A 21108-nucleotide genomic window follows, 5' to 3' on the forward strand; every position below is an offset into this window, starting at 1 on the left:
AACGAAGCAGGACCTTAAAGGAGCCGTAGGACCCTGGTAGTTAAGAAATTCTGGGTTTGGTAGAGATGGTGCTTTTGTCCTTGGCCGTTTCTGCACGGTGGTGTGGCCAGAAGTTCCCCACACCCTGAAAATGAATATCCAGGGACACCCTGAAGTGAGACACCAGGGCCGGCTGGGCCCGCGGAAAACCGGTCCACGCTGGAGCCTTTGCCCATGATTTCTGCTGCGGGGAATTCTCCCAGAGGCTGCGCACCCTCCCGCCCCCGACAGCGGTCAGTCAATGCGGCCACACTGCACGGAGCTGGCTGCACGGGCAGCGAGGGAGGAAGACTGGCCCCTGCGGCTCCTGGGGCCGCGCCGCCTGGCACACATCATGAGGACGAGAGACGCTCATGCATCCATCTCTGCGGTCGCACCCTTCCGCGGTCTTTGTGGAATGAGGTCGGGATTAAGTAAAGAAAAATATTAAAGGTAAGAGGTAAAGAGCAAAATTCACGGAAGTTCTTTTTCCCATAGTTTGCCTCCAACAGTTAAAATACCAGCCCACATATCCCTTCCCAAGGGCATAGCCACTGTGCGGCCATAGACCCAGCCCAGGCCTTGCTGTCGACGCCTTTCCTTTGCAGAAACAGCTGCCGAGAGAAGGTCAGCCCCACGGGCACGGCCTGGATCAGGAGGTCTCGCAGGAAGGGAGCCCACAGGGCCAGCGCTGTCTGTCCGCCTGAAGGCTGAGGATTTGGGGAGGGAACACGCAACCCATCGCCCCTTGACCAGACTCCCTGTCTCTCTCCAGGGACAAATGGGCACAATAAGAGGACCATCAACTTCCACCAGCGTCGGTATAAGATGGCTGTGTTTCTGCGGGCTAATATTGTGCTGGTCCATCAGTGTGATATTCACAATTCTTATCTGGAAAATCCACAAACTATGGGCCACAGAAAGGCCGCCTGTTTTTGTAAATAAAGTTTTATTGAAACAACAGCCACACCCACTTGGTATGCACTGTCCACAGGTGCTCTTGCCTGGCAATGGTAGAGTTGAGTAGTTACAACAGGAATCATTTGGCCTAAAATATTTACTGCCTGGACCTTCATCTTAGGTAAAGGCCCTATCTTACCTAAAAATCCATGAGAGGAAGTCTCCCAGGCTTGAGGTTGACACAAAAATCTCTCTATCCTGCTCTTTATTTTATAAGCAAATTAGAACTCACCAGATTTCCCTTTTCGCCAAGGCTACCAGGAAGCTCAGAGGTAACTTTTGTGCTTCATGGCTGTGTAGGTGACTGGAACAACCTTCTCCCTCCCTTAATTGTATGACTCCTTTCACCATCCTTTTCATGCTTCTCTTACAGGTTTACTTAAACTTAAAGTAAGAGACTTCAGACTCTGCTATGGAAGCAGTAACGGTCTAAAGAATAAAGAAAAGGTGGGCAGAATGGTGCTCCAGCCCAGGGTCCCTCTGCATCTGAAAGGCCTCTGCAGACCCCATTCTCAGAATTCCCTGGCGGCACAGACCACCCTGCTCCTTCCTGTTCACTCGAAACTCCCTCCAGCCGAGTCCTCCAGGAGGAATTCCCGCACGAAGCGGGGCGAGCTACGGGCACTCACTCTGGTCACTTCCAGTGCCCCACCTGCCTCTGGGGGGGCAAGAAAGACACCCCTCATTCACCCAGACCCTCCTGGGCACCAAGGCCGCACTGGATGCTGAGACCGAGACACACACAGGGCACGACCGTGCACTGGGGCCCTCCCGCTCCACACAGAAGGGCGCGGTCAGCTGGGCCCAGAGGCGTACGTGGGAGCTGCCGAGGGAGTAAACAGGATCCCAGCTGCCCGGCGAGACCGAGGGACTTGCTGGGCAGAGCGCAGCCAGGCTACGAAGGGCAGAGGCACCCAGGACCCCGGGGAGGAGTCAACAGTAACAACAGCCCTGAACTACGGGGGTTCTGGCCCAGCCGTGTCCCAGCTCCACCTGGAAATGGGCCACATCCGGGCCGGGTGACCCCGGGAGTTACAGAGGCTCCCCGAGACTCCGTCTCCTCGCACCCACGTCTCCTAGTACCCACGTCTCCTTGTACCCACGCCTCCTCGCACCCACATCTCAGCAGCAGCCTGTAAGAGGACGCGATAACAGGCCCGGCTCACAGTGGCATGTTCTCATGGACGCTAAGACCGGCGGCTGGCTGGTGGTGGGGTGCACCGATAGCCCTGGGAGACGGTCCGGAGGCCCAGAGCCCGTGCATGGGGCAGTGAGGAGCCACTTCCCCGAGGGGACCTGGAGCTGGGAGCTGGGGCCCTCGGCCCTGTGTCCTGCAGTCTGACCTTGAGCTGACTTAGGCCTGCCATCCCCTCCCCTTACGGAGAAGCCCCGGTGACACCCGGCCACAGGCCCTGGGTGCGAATGACCCCGCATCCCAGGGGCGGACAAGGGCCTGCCCAGAGGCTGCCAGCCCGCGGATCACCCAGTTCTTTACTCGGAGCTTCCCGGGCAGGTGCCCCCCGGGCTGCTGGTGGCTCTAACACCTGCCCTCGCTGTCCCCAGGTCTCCCCAACACTGGGTCATAAACAGGCTGTCCCATCCCACTGCAAAACCAAGTGCGGGGTCCCCCTTAACAAGAGGAAAGGGGTTCCCGGTGCCCTCTGGCTCGTGACGTCATGGTTCTGGCTGCCCCCCGTCCTGTCCAGCAAGGCTGGAGACCCGTCACAGAACTCGGCCGGGCCACCTGCGAGACTTTACTGCCCCAAGGCACAAAGTCAGGTGAAGGCATATTCGCTGGAAGAATCGCTTTGATGCCCGTCCACCTACCCATCCCCTAGACATCAGGCCCCCTCAGTGGGCAGGCAGATGCTCATATTAGGAAACAGAGGTCACAAGACACGGCCCCTGCCTCAGCCATGTCCGGACTTGGGGAGGCGGGGACATAGATGGGCACATACACTGCAGCCGGGCCAAGGCCCGCACGGACCTGGGAACAGCGGGCACCTGAGAGCAGGGAGGGAGTGGTGGCGGGGAAGGGGGCGGGGCTTGGTGACAGCTGACAGGGCTCTGACCACCGCACAGGATGGAGACGCTTGCTTCAAACCGCCTCCAGAGAGGACAACCCGGGCCAGGGCCTCAGGGGCCGGCACAACCATCCCTCTGCCACTTTGCAATGACCTGGACAGACCCACAAGCCCCAGGCGCCCTCCTCAATGGCTGGGGAAACGGTACAACTGCTCTTCTCCCACCATTTCCCCAGAGGAGAGCCATGCCAGGACAGAAATGACATTTCAACTTCGGGGCCTGGGTGATCGATTGGTAGTGGCTGCCTCCACCTGAGGTGCCCAGGCCTGGGCCCAGGGGAGAGAGGTGCTGTGATCGACTGGTGAGGTCTGCCACGGGCATGGGAAGGAGCAATGGAGGGGCCCGTGCTACACAGGTGCCCAACCCGTCTCTGGACAACAGCATCCCATTCCTTCTGCAAGAAGCAAACACAAAAAGATGGAGCAGGAGTTGCAGGAGAGGGGAAAGCCGGGACGCTGGTCCACAAGAATGGCCGAAGCCAGGGCGGGGAGGAAGGAGAGTCGCCCAGACTTCCCATAAACCTCTGGGCTTCATTAGCCACAAGTCCTCCAGTCCCTCCTGACAACAGAGGTGTTTACTGAGAAGGTTTTCTCCGGGAAGAAGCAACGGAGAAGAGGTCTGCACTCAGCTGGCCACCTCCCACTCCACCCCTTTGCGCTGGGTGTGAAACAGGCTCCCAAAGGAACCGGAGCGGCTCACGCCCCGTGGACCAAGAAACCAGCGTCCTGAGGTTGGGTCCCTGGTGAGGTATAGAGAGGGCCACTCGGGAAGGAGATGTAGCCCAGCAAAATCAGGGAGCCGGCGAGGACAGGGGCTCCCGGGGGCCCGAGCAGAGAGGCGGGGGCAGGGCCTCCCCCTGGGCACCAGGAGGTCTCCGGCAGCCCCGCAGAGCAGCTCACACTAACGGGGTGACAGACACTCCCAGCCCGGGGGCTCCACACTTAGGACGCAGGAGGACCTGTCGGGGGAGCTAAGGCCTCACCCCCACCCCCTCAGCTCACGCGGTGCTGCAGACTGCTGGGGTCGCGGTGGAGAAGACAGCCTTCCCTTCTGCCTCCAATGACTGCTACTGTCCTAATAAGATCAGTAATAGCTCCCTTTGCTGGGGCCTCCCACGTGCCAGGCCCTGCTCTCACCACAGGCACACTCCGGCACCTGGGTCACACCACCATCTCCTTTCAGGGAGTGAGGGGCCCAGGCTGCGAGACGGAGGCGAAGGGCCACGGTCACCCAGTGGGAGCCGGGCAGAGTCAGGCCCGGCGGCTCCTGGCAGGCACCCTGCCCAACAGTTCTGCCTCTGACAGTAGCGTCAGGGCAGCCACAGGGTGCCCAGGAGAGTAAGGGCCAATAGTCAAGAGAGCTCCGATCACACATTCAGTGTCATTTGGTGCCTCCCTACCCCGTGGCCCTGGGCACCTGCTCCCTCGCCCTTCACAAAGCATCAGAGAGCAGCTGGCCTGGAGCCTGGCCCTTGGAACAGAGAGTGGGAGCACTGTTCATGCACATGCATGCACATACCCACGTGCATGCAAACGTGTACACACGGATTACATGTGCATGCACGAAAATGTGTGCGCACAGATGCATGCACACATGTGGTACACGCACGCACACACACATGTGCACACATGCACGTACACACACCACTCCTTCCAGTCAGTCAAGTCTGTCGCCCTTACTCCCCAGGGTGACACCTGACCTCCTTGACACAAATACACCTGCAGGTGTAGGGGCCGAGGCCTCCAACTCTGCCATCTCCCCTGAGGCCCTCATCATGCCCCTCCCCACACGCCCGGCCTGCTGGTCCCTCCGTTCTCAGCCCTCGTCTGCTCTCTGGGAAATGTAACGAGGAGACACACCCTGCGTGTCCCGCCTGTGCTTCTCGTCGTCCACAGGGGCTTCTGCTTCTTCCCCATGAGAAGAGGAAACTTCAGCTTAACACAAGCGAATGAACGTGAACCCCTGCTCTCCCCACTCCCCACACACATCCCCCAAACCGCTTGGTGGTTCCAAACTCAGAAACCACACGTTGCACCTAATTGCAAACCTGAGAGCCTTCCCCATCCTGGGAGCAGACTTCCAGCCCTGGGCGTCCCCCACACCTCCAGCGTCTCAGGCCCAATCCCCACGCACTGCTCCTCCCCCCTGAGGGTTCGCTGGAGCAGTGGGCGGGCTGGAGCATCCCGCTGAAGATGAGCAGCGAGAGAAACATGGACCATGGACCACCCCAAAAGACCGCATTTCAAAACACCCCGTGGCCTGCCCCAAGCCAGGGAGCCGGTTCCCGGCTGGTCCGACAGCTGCGTCTTGCAGAGCCTCAAGTCTCACATTTCTCAAACACGCAGCCCTGCAGCTTCCCCTGTCCGAGCAGAGGCCTCCTGGAGGCCATCCCTCCCTCCCTGCCCCCTGCAAGCTGCATCTGGGGCCAAAGGTCCGCTCACGGGCAGCCCAGGCCCTGTGGGGCCCACAGTGTTCGGTACAGACACCCAGCCTCTCTGCGCCCTCCTGCGCCCCCACCTCCTGCCAGGTGCTTCAGACAGCAGTCTCTGCACCTGCCCCTCCCCACAGGGACACCTCCCCGCACGGCCCCGCCTTGGTCAGGGGAGGCTTCTGGGGGGACAGAGAAACAGCAAAGGCACAGAGCAGTTGCTTCAAGGAAACGGCACCTAGCCTGTCTGCACCCCCACCTGAGCGGGACGCCCAGTAGGCAGAGGGGACCGGGGTTCTGGGCCAGGGCCAGCCACGGAGCGGGGACACACACCCCCAACTCCCATCTGCTTCCCGTTCACGTGAGAAGACAGACATGGAACCTTTTCAACTGGACATTAATCATTTGCAGCAATTAGACACCCGAACCTGTGAGGAGGGAACCCGATTGGCCCCGGGAAGGCCGGGAGCCCCGAGGCGCTCACCAGCCAGGCTCTGCGAGCCAGGTGAGCCGCAGAGGCCAGCACAGGCCCGCGTCCGCCCCGCTCGGTGCCGCGCAGGGCCTGCCCTGGAATCAGATCACATGGGGTTGTTGCCACGCAGAGCGCCGGTGGATTATTCAGCAATAAGGTATAATTGAAAGGATTAGCGTGAATGCCATGTTTCCCTTCCAAAAATTCGAGGAACGCCAAAACGACTCTCCTCTGGGCTGGTATGACTCATGTTTTTAATAGAGGAACTTAATTTTCACTTCTGAGGAATTCGGGCTCAGGGAAACATTGTCTAAGAAACACTCATTTTACTCCACCGACAACAATAAGGCCCGCCAGCCACCCCAAAGGAAAAATCAAAGGCCCCCAGCCCGCCCTTCTCCACAGGATGGGACCCCCGCGGGCCTGGGCAGAGTGGGAGGTCTCAGGAGAAAGCGTGGGGCCTGGGGGCCTAACTCAGCTGGTGGCCTGGGGCTAGTCCCTCCGGTCTTGCGGCCGTGCCCGCCTAGAGGCACACAGGCACTGGGCAGGGGATGCGGTGTGGGCAGGGCAGGAGGCTACCACCAGCACACAGGGCCCAGGGCCCAGCTGGGCTCTGGCTTCTTGCCACTCTCCGAAGGCTGGGGATGACGTAGCTCCAGCGCCTCTTACACAGGGACGGCCTCAGCACCCGACCCTACGGCGCCCGCCTCCTGTGCCCGAGGCCCAATCCTCACCCCCAAGGGACTGGGGGGGGGGGGGGGGGGGGGCGGGACGTGCTGACAGAAGCAGGGCTCAGAGGTCACATAACCTGTCACCACTCCCAACTGCCTGGTTAGTGGAGGTACCGTTCCCCACCTCCATGATGAGGCATCACAGAAGCTCCAGAAATGCCCGTGCCTAACCAGACGCATCCCTCCTGGCACAGCCAGTGGGCTGTATCCATGACCCTCCCCTAAATCCCCCTCTAGCCCACCCACTCCGGATCCCAACAAGTGTGAGGTTTTACATAAAGACTGATCCGAGGGCGAGTGTCTGGGGTGCAGATTTCTCACGAGCAGCAGCCCCTGGCCAGGCACTGCTTTTCTGCCTCTTCACCTTCTCAGCCGCACCTTCTTAGTAACATGGCCCCCAGCAGGTCCCCAGGGCTTCTAGCTGCTGGACGGTTCCAGAAGGGGAGGAGGAATCATGGGGCCAAGAAGCAGGTGCTGGCTTGAGGCCATGGCATCTGGGTGCCGCCATCCGGCCCTCACGCCACTGAAGAGCCCTGCAGGTGAGAATTTCCCATGGAGCACTTGGGGTGGAGGATGCTTAGGGTACCATGGCCGGCCACAACGGGATGTCCCTTCAGAGTGCTGCACACCATTCACCATGGCTTCCACAGGGCCCCAGCATGCCCAGGCCACCACCCGCCACTCCCGCCCCCACCATGCAAGAAAGAACAGGTATCCAGACTGCCTCCCCAACTCTCCCCCCGCCCCTGCTCCGGCCACGGGAGAAGCACTCATTTATAAGTTGCAGATAATGTCACCCACCATTCATCGAAATGTGTCACTAACATCCCATTAGACTGCAATTATTTTTTAATTAAAACTAAGAAAACTGGCATGCCTGTGCCGACTTTATGCATCTGTTATGGGTTAAAATAGCTTTTAAAAAATGTTTCGGAGACCACAGTCTATTGTGGCCGCGGCCCCTGCCAAAGAAAACGCAAGCTTGCTTATTTTCTCCATGGGGCGCAACAGCGCCTGTGTGTGCCGGAACAGAATCGGCTGGCCGTGAAAAGAATTCTAAATAAAACACAAACATGGAATTTGGCAACGCCACAGAAGCAAGCTTAAGACTAATTCCAGCATGCGGACGGCTCTCACATAGTAAGTCTGGCTCCAGCATAAATGAAACCAGGCACCGTAAAATACCAAGCAAGTTGGAGTTTCAACTTAAAGGGGCAGAATGCTGGTTCTAGGTATACAAGCTTATTAAGCCTGCTCGCGCTGGCTCCATAAATCCATAGATTATTAGCTGTTTGCTTTCAGCCAATCCCTCCGTAAAGAGGTGCATATTGAGAGAGAGAGGGAGAGGGAAAGGGAGAGGGAGAGAGAGGGAGAGAGAGAGAGAGAGAGAGAGAGAGAGAGAGAGAGAGGAGAGAGAGAGAGAGAAATGAAAACCATCACTTTGCACCTGACTTTCAGTGCAGCGGTTCTGGAAATACCGTGTTCATTATCTCAATGAGAAGAGAAAGGCTATGTGAGACCTCAAACGCACACAGACCCAAAGGCAGGAGGGAAGACGGGGCAGAGGGGGTGAAGGATGCTGGTCAGAGGCCTTTCCGATCCCAAGAATGAACAGGGCGGACACCAGAGCGGTCACAGGGCGGGCCTCAGCACAGCGGGGAGAGCCGCGTGGACCGGACATACCTCACCCGGGAAACGGCCATGATGATGATCCTGATAATAACAATTATTGTTATAACAACAATGAAAATATACTGCTACTTGCCACTCTTCCCCACCTTTCCGATGCCAGCCGCTGCTGAAGGCGGCGCAACGGGCAGGGCAGGTGCTCAGTACAACAGAGCAGAGCTTCGGGCTCTCCGTGCAGACTGCCTCAGGTTCCACACCTGCACAATGAGGCCGGTGGTGCCTTCCTCGCAGGCTGGGGGCGAGGGATGGGGAGAACGAAGCCCGCGTTTAGTAAAGCGCCCGGTTATCATTGCTGCCCATCCCACTTAGTCGCTGCCGCCCTCATCTACAGACGAGGAAACTGAGGCCGATGAGGATAAGGTCCCTCAAGGTCAAAGAGCTCATAATGTCCGGGGCAGGATGTGACCCGGCTATCCGTCTCCAAAGCTGGCGCTTCCCCAGCACACAGTCCTGGGGAGTATGACCCGCAGGACTGGCCTATGAGGCAGGCAGGGGGAGACCAGGTCTCCCGCAGGAAGTCCTGAGAAAACAAATTCATCCCCAGAGAGAAGCGCCCTCCAAGGCCTGGGGCCTGGGCCCTGAAGCGCCACGGCGCCCACTGCAACGCAGGAGGAACTGCCAAGTTCCGGGAGAAAAGTCACCGAAGGGCCTCTGCCTTAAGCACCAGCTGTGGGGGCAGGGGCGCTCCCCCCCACCACACACATACGTGTGCATGCACACAGGGGCATACGTATACATATGCACACAAATATACACATACACACACGGCAGGACACATACATACGCACACACCTATACGCATATGCACACTCATGTATACACATGCAAACACAAATACACATATCGTATATACACACATGCGATCACACACGTGCATAGGCATACACATGCATACACCTACACACACATGCTCACTCACATAAACGTATATGCATATGCACACATACTCATAAACACAAACACATCACCTATACCCTACACACACATGCTCACTCACATAAACATATATGCATATGCATACTCATAAACACAAACACATCACCTATACCCACATGCAAACACGCATACATAACACATGTATGCATGAACGCACAAATGCATATACTCAACATATAAACACACAAACACACGGGGCCTTTCATTATGGGGTCTGTGCCAGACCCAAGGCCCCTGGCAGAGGCAATGGGAAAAACCAGGGAGAAAATTACATGAGGCAATGCTTGGCTCCCAGTGAAAAAGCCATGGAATGTTTCCCTCAAATCTGGGTTGTTTCGTACAGGTCTACGCAGACCCGGCTCATAGCGGGATGGCCGGGCCGGCTTCCCTCGGGGGAGACCCCAGGCCTCCTGGCTCCTGAGCTGAAGCGACTTCAGTCCTCCCACCTGACCAGCCACCTGACCAGGGGTGGCCGGGACATCCCACGGAGGCCACGCCAGGCTGCTCGCGGACCATCCTCCTGACCCTCCCCGGCTCCGCTCCGCAGGCCTGTGAGCCTGACGCGGCATCACACTCCAGGGGCCCCAGGCTGCTCTTCCTGAAAAGATGCACAACATCTTGGAAGATGCGGACTAAAAATACTCCTGGCTTCTCAGAGTCAGTTTACAAAAATAATTACATTTTCTTGAAGAAAAAAAAAAGATTATAGGCAAGTATGTGTCCAGCTATTTTTAGCTCCTACTCAACTCTGCTAATTTTTTCTCACAATAATCATCGCAGGCTTTTTTTTCAAGCCATCCCACTCTCTATTAATAATTGTGCTCTGACTTGGCACAGGGCAGGACTGGGGGCCACACTACCTTCCGTGAACCATGGGGACGTGGGTGTTCCGAGAGGCAGCAGCGTCTGAGAAACACGGGATTCCTGGGAGAGGGAACATGTGCAACCATCCCCAGGTGCAACCCAGCACACATCTGGGGCACCCCCAGGTGCCGGAACCTGTCCCCGACTCAGGGGTTCACAAGAACACCCAACTGGGGTTGCTGCCCTGCAAGGGCCTTCTGCCCAGCTCGGAGGATGTCATGGGCGGAAGGGTGTCCCCGAAATGAAATGCCCATAACCGAACGTCTCCACTCCATGACTCTGACCTTCTTTGGAAAAGCAGCCACTGCAGATGTACTGAAGTCCAGGGTCTGGTGTGAGATCACCCCAGATTATCGGGGTGGACGTTAAACCCAAGGAGTGTTGTCCTTTTATATTAAATATATTGTTACTGATTTCAGAGCAGAAGGGAGAGGGTGAGAGAGATAGAAACATCAAAGAAGAGAATCATTGATCGGCTGCCTCCTGTACACTCCCTACTGGGGATGGAGCCCGCAACCCCGGGCACGTGCCCTGATGAGGAATCGAACCTGCGACCTCCTGGTTCATAGGTTGACGCTCAACCACTGAACCATACCAGCCAGGCAGGACAGTTGCCCTTTTCATTTTAATTGTCCAGGAGAGGATAAGAGGGACACCAAGGAGGAGGACACAGGACCGCAGAGGCAGAGACTGGAGAGAAGCGGCCACAGCCCAGGGCCACCGGGGCGCCAGGAGCTGGGAGGGGCAGGGAGAGGTCCTGCCCGGAGCCTGCAGGAGGAGCCAGCGCTGCCCACACCTGGGGTCTGCACTTGTGGCCTCCAGAACTGAGACAGAACATTTCTGTTGTTTGAAGCCGGGGTCGTTTGCCAGGACAGCACTAGGGAGCAATACAGAGCAACCGGGAGAAGTCCCAGCCCCAGAGAACCCTCCCTGTCCCCTTCAACAACAAACCTGAGCACCCATCACAGCCGAAGACCCAGGAAGGCACCCTCGGTCCCCCCACAGCCCCACCTGGGAAGGAAGGCCACGTGATGAGGCCCAGAGAGGGGTGGGCGTGCCCCGGGGCCAGCCAGCTCTCCCTCGCTCCCAGGTTCATGGCTCTGCTCAACCAAACCCAAACCAACGCCCTGCGGACACAGCAGAGAAGAAAGTGGGGATTGTCCACTTGCAGAATTTTCTTCCCCAGACACTCAGGCTAGAGCAAGGGTCCTCAAACTACGGCCCGCGGGCCACATGCAAATACAAATATTGTATTTGTTCCCGTTTTGCTTTTTTACTTCAAAATAAGATATGTGCAGTGTGCATAGGAATTTGTTTATAGTTTTTTTTTAAACTATAGTCCGGCCCTCCAACGGTCTGAGGGACAGTGAACTGGCCCCCTGCTTAAAAAGTTTGAGGACCCCTGGGCTAGAGAGATGTTTGGCTGATTGCGGAGAACCAGTCATGTTGGGGACAGGGCCACCATGGGGTCAGAGACCCTCAGACAGAAGGGACCGAAGGAGGTGCCCAGGACAGTGGCTACAGGCACCAAGCCTGAAGTCCAGGGGAAGCTGGTTCCGTTCCAGACCCTCCGGTGTATTAACCGCTTACCGTGGGCCAGTTGTTGTTCACATCCTTGACTCAGGGTCCTTGAGAGCAAACTCCACAGTCAGGTGAGGATGTGGACAAACTGGGCCCCTTGGGCACTGCTGGTGAGAATGGAACATGGTGTGGCCATTGTGAAAGACAGCAGGGGGCGGGGGGGGTGGGGAGGCAGTTCCCCAAAGGGTGACACATAGAATGGCCATGGATCCAGCAATTTCTCTCCTGGGTATAAACCCCGAAGAGCGGAAAGCAGGATCCCGAACAACTGTGTGCATGCGTTCACAGCAGCATCACTCACAACCGCCTAAAGGCAGAAGCAGCCAAGTCTCCATCGCAGGACGAATGGACAAACAGACGTGGTCCATCCGCAGAGTGGAATATTACTCAGCCTCGAAAAGGAAGGAGAGCCTGTCACACACGACAACATGGATGGACCGGACCAGGAGGACGCGCTGGGGGAGTCAAGCCAGGTACCAAAGGACGAACACTGTGTGGTTCCACTTCTACCAGGGGCCCAGGAGTCAAAATCACGGAGACAGAAAGTAGATGGTGGTTGTGGGGAATGGTTCTGGAGATGGATGGCGGTGACGGGACCAGAACAATGCGAATGTACACCGAAAAGTGGCTAAAATGGCCAGTTTTCTGTTCTGTGTGGTTGACCACAATATGAAAACAATTCCAGCGGCATGCCCTCGTACCACCATGAGAATCATGGAGATGCCGCGTACAGAGGCCGTGGCACACAGTGGGCCTTCAAGCAATGGCTCCTTTTACTATGAAACCGAGAATAAAGGAGGTGCTTGTTAATAAAGTGCAAGGAGTTGGGAGAAAAGGGAGCCCTCGTCTGCAAGAACTGGTTAAATTCGGCTTCTCCCGCCGGCCATGCCTCACCTCTTATTAACAAAGGCAATAATGTAAAATGTCCAGATTTATGAAATGATTCCAACTGTCCCTGTCTCTGCAGCTAGTGACTCCATTTTTGCATTAACTTCCTTTGAGAAGTTCCAGCCCTCGGATCCTTTTCGCTGAAATCATAAAATGCAGGCCTTCTTTCTATCCGGTCATAGCCAGCTGGCGCAGCTCTGTAATCCACTAGCTCGTTCCTCTCTCTCGGCTGCTCCCACTCACCCAGCCAGGCAGGCCAGTGGGAGGGCAGCCGTGAGCCAGAAAGCCAGGGGAGAAGCAGGCTGTGGCCCCCAGACCCAAAGAAACCCGAGTTCAAATCCCACCTCTGCCATCTACGAGCTGTGCCATTTCAGGCAAGTCACATCACCTCTCTGGCCTTCTCACCTGTGAACTATACAAGGTTACCCTCCTAAGACAGAAGCTGCTGGGAAGCTTAAATGTCTGCAAAGGCCCCTGCAGAAGGCCTGACGCACAGTGGGAGCCAGAAATAGTGGCACACAGTGGGGGCACAGAAATAGTGGCCTGTTCGTGACCTGGTGGCTTCACTGCCAAGGGTAAGAAGAAACCTGGTGGGAGAGGAAATCATGGTTGATGCTTCCACCCCCACCGACCACACACCGTGGTCACACACCACCCCCCGGCTCTTGGTTATTAAATAACTCCCAAGGAGGGGACTCAAGTGACGGGCAGCTTGTATCCGCCTCAGGTGTAAGGCGGGCTGCACGTGGAACCCCATACAGCGGGGCCCCTGCCCACCGAAGGTTTCTTCCCGCTGCTTTTTGGATGAAATTGGCCAGCCTTGATTATGTTTGGATAAACGATATTTCATGGTTTAGACTACTTGGGTTTGATTGTGGAATATGCACAGTACACAGCCTCTCCGCCCTGCCCGACCCTCGGGTTCGAAAGGACAAGTACATTTTGTTCCCCCACCAAAGGAGACAGACACCTCAAACTTTACGGGCGACGGCAGCTGCTTCTCTCGAGTGAAGGGAGACTGTTTCCGGGGGGCGGTGCACACAAGTGAAGGGGCACGAACAGATCTGTGAGCTTGTCCTGCTTTCCCTGGAGGACACGACCGTGACCTTTCCGGGTCTTCACCGTCCACCCGCGTCTCCCGGGCCCGCCCAGCACTGGGAAGACAGTGACCGGGACACGCGTGGACCTGCTGAAGGCCGGAGCGGGGCCAGCGCCGAGTCCCTGCATCCCAGCCAGACCCCAGAAACCCAACTGGAGGGCGATATGATGAGTAAATCGTTTCCCAAACCCCAGGCCTCTTCTTCAACATCAAAACTCCCTCAGGTGGTCTGAGGGTCAGTTACTCTGTGTCCCCTTAAGCCGCTGACAACTCAGACCGCCCCCCCACACCACTGCCGCCGGGGGGGCCAGCCAGGGCCAGTGGAAGCTGGTCGGGTCAGCGGCACCCCTCCTAGAAGACGCCCACATCCGTCTCTGTCACTGCCCCCCACACTGGAAGAAGCCTGCCCCCGCCCCAGCCTCATCTTCCCCAGCAGGAAACTCCGTGCACCCCAACTCCTCCCAGATCCCAAGCCCAGTCCTCCCATCTGTCTTCAGTCAAGCACGGCATCGTGGGATGTGCATCTCATGTTTGCTGTGCAGCCCGCACCACCGGGACCTCCTCAAGGGAAGGGCCCCACTGAGCTCATTTCCGACCCCTGCGTCTGGCCCAGGATTGGGCACCTGGAGAGCTGGTGATGAAGGCAGACCTGGGGGACGCCCCCAGGCCCATTTCTGAATGGGGTCCGGTTTCCCAGGGCAGGAGCATTGCCATTGCCCGCCTCTGAGCCACCGTGCAGCCCAACGGGAAGCCGGAGGGGACAGCTGTGAGCATGACGCCAGGGCCAGGCAGACCTGAGTCCCCATCTCAGTTCTGCTACTCGTGTGCTGTGTGACCCGGGGCACTTGGTTGGCCTCTCTGAGCTCCAGTAAACTCATGAGCATAAGGTGGTGCGGCGGCTTCTTCTTAGGGGTGTCATGAGGATGAGGTGCCTCGGGCATGGCTGACTACAGCTGCCAACCCAGGAGCACTGACGGCCGTGGGCCCTCCTCCCCGTCCCTGACAGGAGACTGTCAGAGAGATGGCGGCCACGTCACCCTCGGTGCACGCGGCACTCGAGGCTTTTCAATACCAGCCTCCTCCTTCCTGCCCCTCACCCCTCCCTTCGCCTCTGCTGCCCCTCGTGCTGGTGATCGGCTGTGGCCATCCCACGGTGGCGGGCCGGTCAGCGGGCCTCCCAGTGCAGGGATGATGAGCAGGGAGAGCTCATTTTCCAGGTAAGAAAACTGAGGCGTGAAGGAAGGCAGTGGCTAGCCAAGGTCACAGGGTCACGCCGTGCCCTGGAGAATAAGAACCAAGCACGGCCCCTTCGCTGGAGCTTCCCGCGACAGCTGCGGCCCTTCTGCCAACATGTGTCCACAATGGCCTTTCCTGTCCCACGGGAATCCGTGCCACGAGCCCTGTGAGGAGATGGGGCGGCCACAGAACATCTCGCACCGGAGATGCATGGAAGCGTGTTCCAACCGCACACGGCCAGGCTGAGCGTCCCAGAGGCTAAGCACGTGAGGCTCCCCAAGGCAAACGCTACCTATCTGCTGCCCAGTCCAGCGGCACGTGTCCCGCAGCAGGACGGTGAGACTCCTCCGTCTTCAAAATGAACTACGCGAGGCAGTGTGGTCCAGTGGGCAGAGCCTGAGGGGTGTACTCCAGCTCAGCTCAGCCATACACGGCGTGTGGCCTCTTCCCCGCTCTCTGTTTCCCCGTCTAGATAATGAAGGGGGTGGATGAGATGACCCCCCCGGGACCCCCCGATCCAACATCGTTAAAGCTTCATACAAGCCTCAGGCCACCAAGGTGAGCCCGGTCCTGGGCCACTGGGCTCCACGCGGAGGGCACCGGCCGCCCCCGCCTCTTTCGGGCGCCCTTTCAAGCTGCGGAACGGGGGGGCGGCCTCGCTCTGAGATCTCTGGTGTCGGTGGCCAGTGCCGGCTATTCACATCCACTCACTGCTTTAAAGCGCTGCATCCAGGCTGCATTAAAAATTAATTACACATGCTATTTTATTGCCAGTGCATAATGTAATGAGCACCAGCTGTGCTAAACAGCCAAACTCCTTTTTAAGACAGCTATAAAAAAAAAAAAAAGGGAAAGAAACTGCACTTCCAATGCCTCTCCTGTCAGAGCAGGAAAAGCAGCAACATCTTGGACGGATTTGAGCAGAACTCTTTGATTTAGCTCTGCCTTCAGAGGGTCTGCAGGGCCGACTCGCAAAGGCGCGTGGAATCTGGCCTGGCTGCAGGTCTCCGTCTGGATGTCATCGCTAGGAGCCCTTTTATCTAAGGACAGTCACACTGGTAGGTGCCCCCCGCCCACCGCCCCCTGCTGAGCAGCCTCAACCCCTCCCCCACCCCTTTCCCTGCTCCCCAGCAACCTCAGCCCCCACTGGTGCTGGAGAAGTGACTTCAGGCAGCCAGACAGGGGACTTTCTGGGGTTTTCCCATGCCCTGGGGCTCTGGGCCACCTCCACCAGCCTGGAGAGGGGGCTCCCTCCACCCCGGGGGCCGTGCGGCTCTCCACGGCTTCTCCCAGCACTCTCTCCAATGGTGGGCGCTCAAGGCCTGCGGTCAGCGCTGGTGTGATCTCAGAAGCAGACGGACACCGCAGCAGAATCCAGGGCCTGGCGTGCAGAAGTCCCCCCTGGGTGGCATCTGCCGGACCTGCGGCCCTTTGGGCGGTGCAGACATCACAAGGCGTGCAAATGACTCTAAATGTTTAATAACTCCCCTGAGAGCCCTTCTTCTACAGTGAGCCAGCCCCCACCAGCCCGGAGACCTGGCTGGCCAACCAGGACCCATCTACCAACACGGCTCTGCAAAGGGAGGCACAAGAACATGTCCCGAACCTGCCCCCATCGGAGTGCTTCCGTCCACACACGCGCACCCACACTCACTTCTCTTCTTCACTCCATACTCACCCCTCCCTCCAGAGTCTCCATGGAGGCCCTCACACCCCACTGGGGCACCTCGGCGCCCCTGCACGGGTCAAGGCAGTGCGCTGGCGCGAGCCTGGCGGGCACTGCACCTCGGCCCGCAGCGCCCCGTGGCGGCTCACGGATCCTCCGGTGTTAATCAAACCCAGTCCAGAACGCACCTGCAGCTCGCTCCTTGTTCTGGGATGAAATGTGCAAAGCACAGACCATATCATTAACATGAAGCTTCCAGAAATAAGGCCCCTTTCCAGACAGACTGTATTAATTGCACCGAGCTTCCACAGCGAGGGTGGTCCAGTCCACGGCGTCCCATTGGACGGCCCGGTTTTAAAAACCAACACAAACGAACACTGGGATATAGTAGAAGGAGGGGGAAATGATGGTTAAACCCTCCTATTTACTTACAGGTATTCTTTTATCTTTATTGTCCCTTTAGCCCAAGCCAAGAAACCCCCGCCTGGTTACACAGCACAGCAAGCGGGTTCTCGGCAGAAAAGTGAATTGAATTTAACTTTACAGGACGGCTCTGTGATTTCAGCAGATACCAGTGACAGCAGCTGACTCCTTCCATTAAACCCGAGCACTCCCGCTCCCCCGAGCTGGGTCCTGTGTCGTCTTGCATGCGCCCTTGAGCTTCACCAAACTCATGTATTAATCAATGTGGCTGCTGACCATTGGCGGCTTTTAGATACGCGCAACCAAGTCTCTCGCTTCCTTCTCTACCTCCCAAGGCTGGTGGGGGATCTGCCGCGCAGAACAGAGCCTCGGGGTCCGGCTTGAAGGAAGAGTCCACCCGGTGCCAGACACGGACCATGCCGTGTTCTGAAGCCCATCTGCTCACGCGTGAGTCGCGATGGCTACAGGGTTCGGCACGGGGCACAGTTCTCCACTCCTGACCTATGGCCTCATGCAATCCTCCAAACAGTCCTTCAGAGCATGCACCACCCCCATGTTGCAGGTGGGGAAACGGAGGAAAGGGGCAGGAAATGAATTCTCCAAGGTCACACCTCTCCAAGGTCACACTCTCCAAGGTCACACCTCTCCAAGGTCACACCGCCATGCGGCACAGAGCGGCCTTCACCCAGGGTCTGACACACTCTCGTGTCTGCCTCTGAATCGTAGACGCCTCCAGAGCATGCTCCCCAAGCCCCAGGTCCAGCCATCCACAGTAACTGTAACTGAAAGGACTAAATGACCCACTTCAGAGAGCAATATAAGGAGCCCCGTTTCTACCTGTAAGCTATATAGGGTGTCCCCCAACAATGTATACACACACTTTGAACCATTATAAAGGCCGTGTTTATTCAAATACATTTCATTTTCAAAACTGAGCTATCAGCTCTTCAAGTCTGTGTACATTTTGGGGGGACACCCTGTATATGTATGTGTATGTACATACATATTTTTTAGAAGGGGAAAATGAGGCTCAGAGTGGGGGGGCGGGGGTCACTTGTCCAAGGTCACCAGCCAGGTACAGGAAGGGCCAGGACCACAGCCTGAACCTCTGGACGCCACGGGTGGCCTGGAAAAGTCCCTACGTGGAATTTCTCAGGAAAATCTTCATTTCCTAGGAACGCCTGGACTCGGCTGCCCGTTATCTCAGCGAGTCAAAGAGCAACGGATGCGCAGGGGTCAGAGAAGTCCCTTCCCCAACCCTGACCACCAGAAAGGGGTCTGGGTTGGGGTCCTGGGAGGCGGGGCTTGTGGGTGCCGCCAGCCGGAGAGGCACACAGCACCATGCCTGTGCGGTCTTCTCCCCCACGAAATCACACCCTTCCATAAAGAGCTGCGAGCGTGTTCCTGGGCAGGCAATTAACCTGCACGAAACGCGGTTACACCGGGGTTTTCCGTATTAATTTGAAGAGAAAGGTTCAGTGCGTCCAGATCCGGAAAGGGACAAGACACAGTGTGGCCGGCGGCTCCTTCCCCCCTGCACAGAGGCCTGCCTCCTCCTGACGGGGAACTGGGAATGTAATGAGTCCATTGCAACTGCTAATTAAACAGGCACTAAACACACTGAAGCAAACAGCCGGGTGCCAGGGGCAGAAGCTACAGAGGGACAAACACCACAGGAACGGGATATTTGCAGGTTGAAATTCATCGGAAAATACGGTGGTGCGACCCTGGCGCAGCTGATTCATGGGGACCCGGCGATGAAAGGGGACAGTGCTGGGAATCCGGGTGGAGCGCTGGAGGCTGAGAGCAGGCCCCTGGGGTCAGGAGGAGCGGTCCTAGGGACCCCAGGCACAGACACCCCACCGCCATCAACTCTGGGGGCTGCTCCGGTCTCTGAGTCCTCATAGCATCGAGCTATAAAACCCGAGGAGGCCTCACACTGAGGAGGCAACGCCAAAGATGGAACAGGTGCTGGCTGAGCAGCCCAGGATCAAATCCCACCTCTGCTCCTCCATCCCCTTTAAAGGGATGCACAGTCCCCTTCCTGCTCCTCCCACCACCGCCAGACTACAAGCAGCGGGAGGGCAGGGACCCCTCGCCTGACTCCGTCTGGGTTGCACAGTGTCTACAAACTAGGTGCCCAAGAAATGGCGTTTTGTGGAGGAATGGATGCGTAAATGAATGAATTAATGAATGAATGAGAGCTGTGAGCCCTCAATGTCTCTGAGCCTCATTCTCTGATCTGTAAAGTGGGGAATGAACCTACCTAAGGCTGCTGTGAGGATTAAACTCAAGAATGCACACCAAGTGCCTAGAACAAGGCAGCCAACAGCAGGCCCTCTATACACAGCCCTTACAAGGAAGCAGGTGGCACCGCGGCTGCGAGCAGGTGTGTGAGGAACATCCCCCGGATGTAGGCAGAGGCATGTGACTCGGTAGGCAGAGGGTAGCCTTGTCAGGAGGCATCCTGCTGACAAATTCCAGGGCCCCAGCCTTGGCCCAGCCACCCTGCCCGAGACTTTACTTCCCTGCCTGCACAATGGGGCTGGAACGGCTCCCGCACAGCACAGCTGCTTCTAGGAAGAGCTGGAGCCGAGAGAGGGTTAAGCAGAGCCCTGAGCGCAGAGGAGATGGTGAGTCTGCACCACTGAACTTGACGGAGTCCAGTCAGAAACACTGGGCTGATCACTGAGAGCTCGCCCCACCCGCACTCCGCAGTGGCTGCAGGGCCCGCAGCACTCATTACAGGATGCCACGAGAGCAGGGCAGCCGCCCAGACAGCGCAGGCACCGGCGCTCAGCGAGCAGGGACCAGAGCACAGACCTACAAGCTGGGACAGGAGCCCCAGTCGCCCTGGACACCAGGCCCGCGGGACTTCTATGCGAACCCCTCCCAGGCGATTCTTCTTGGTGCGATCAAGGCATAACCCAGTCCCTATGATGCCACCACGTGTCAGAGGGGATGCTGCGAAGGCTACCTTGCCAGCAGCAAGGCCCAGCGAGCACTTGACCCTGGAGCTGGGCCGCCTGTGGCCCTCCACAGAGATGGGGCTCCAGCAGGGACTCTCCCTGGGAAGAGCTTCAACTAAAAGCAAACCCTGCCCAATAAAATCACCTCCCTCCCACCACTCACATCAAGAGAAGTCCTGCATGTGTCCCCACTCTGCGCCCACCCTCTCCTCTCCCGCCTGGAAACCGGACAGCAGGGGCGCCCACCACCTGGGGTGTGTCGGCGTCCTGGCTCCCACGGCTGCGATGTGCGCACACCAGGCAGGCGGCCGAGAAGCTGCACACAGCCCAAGAGGCACACGGTGCACACACCAGGGCCCAGGCCAGAGCAGGAGGCGACCTTCTGTTTGGGGACTGGGGGTGGGGAGGGGGTTGGTGGTTGTAACGGTGGCCAGGTTGAGTCACCACCTCACTGCCCCTGTGTGCCCATCTATGTAAAATGGGCAGCCTCGTCAACCGAAAGCCAGGCGCACAGTAGGTGCTCAGCCCCTCAGTAAACACATGGCCCTGCCCCAGCCCCCTAACACACACCCCGAAATCCCCCTAAAAGGCTCCTTTAAAGTGCTTTTTCCCCTCAACGTTAATGGGCAACACATTCTCACAAAGAGAAACGCGTTTTGGACGGCTCGGCAATGTACACAGACAACCACCACGGAATCTTGTCCTGGCCATGTCTGGAGGGGGGCAGTGGCTGGGGCGGGGGAGGGGGTGGCAGTGGCGAGGGCAGAAGAAAACCTCAGATGTTAAGCGTTATCCAATTAAGCTTTAGCTAAACAGCCCAACGAGATGGAATTTGGAGGCTGGGGCATTCTGGGAGACTCTCAGAATGGGCGGAGGCGTGGGGACCTCCTGACCCATGGGGACCCGGCACTGGTGCTCAGTCTGTCGGCATCCTTCACCACTCCCCCTAGAGCCCCCCCCCGAAAATGCTTTTTGGGGCAGGGGCTGCACGGCCCCCCTGGGTCCCCACCTTGCCCCGGCCCACCTGGGAGAGGCAGCTGCTAGCTCTGCCAGGCTGCACCCC

General features: G+C 57.8%; 1 protein-coding gene across 1 annotated transcript in view; it reads right to left on the reverse strand.

Annotated features, from left to right (window-relative positions):
* BCL11B (B-cell CLL/lymphoma 11B) overlaps positions 1-21108 on the reverse strand; it is a gene marked incomplete at its 5' end in the record, with an annotated part of 88432 nt that overhangs the window by 29853 nt on the left and 37471 nt on the right. The gene's annotated exons all lie outside the window — the stretch shown is intronic.

Source organism: Myotis davidii, unplaced genomic scaffold (assembly GCF_000327345.1).
Source record: "Myotis davidii unplaced genomic scaffold, ASM32734v1 scaffold60, whole genome shotgun sequence".
In the NCBI taxonomy this organism is placed as follows: domain Eukaryota; kingdom Metazoa; phylum Chordata; class Mammalia; order Chiroptera; family Vespertilionidae; genus Myotis; species Myotis davidii.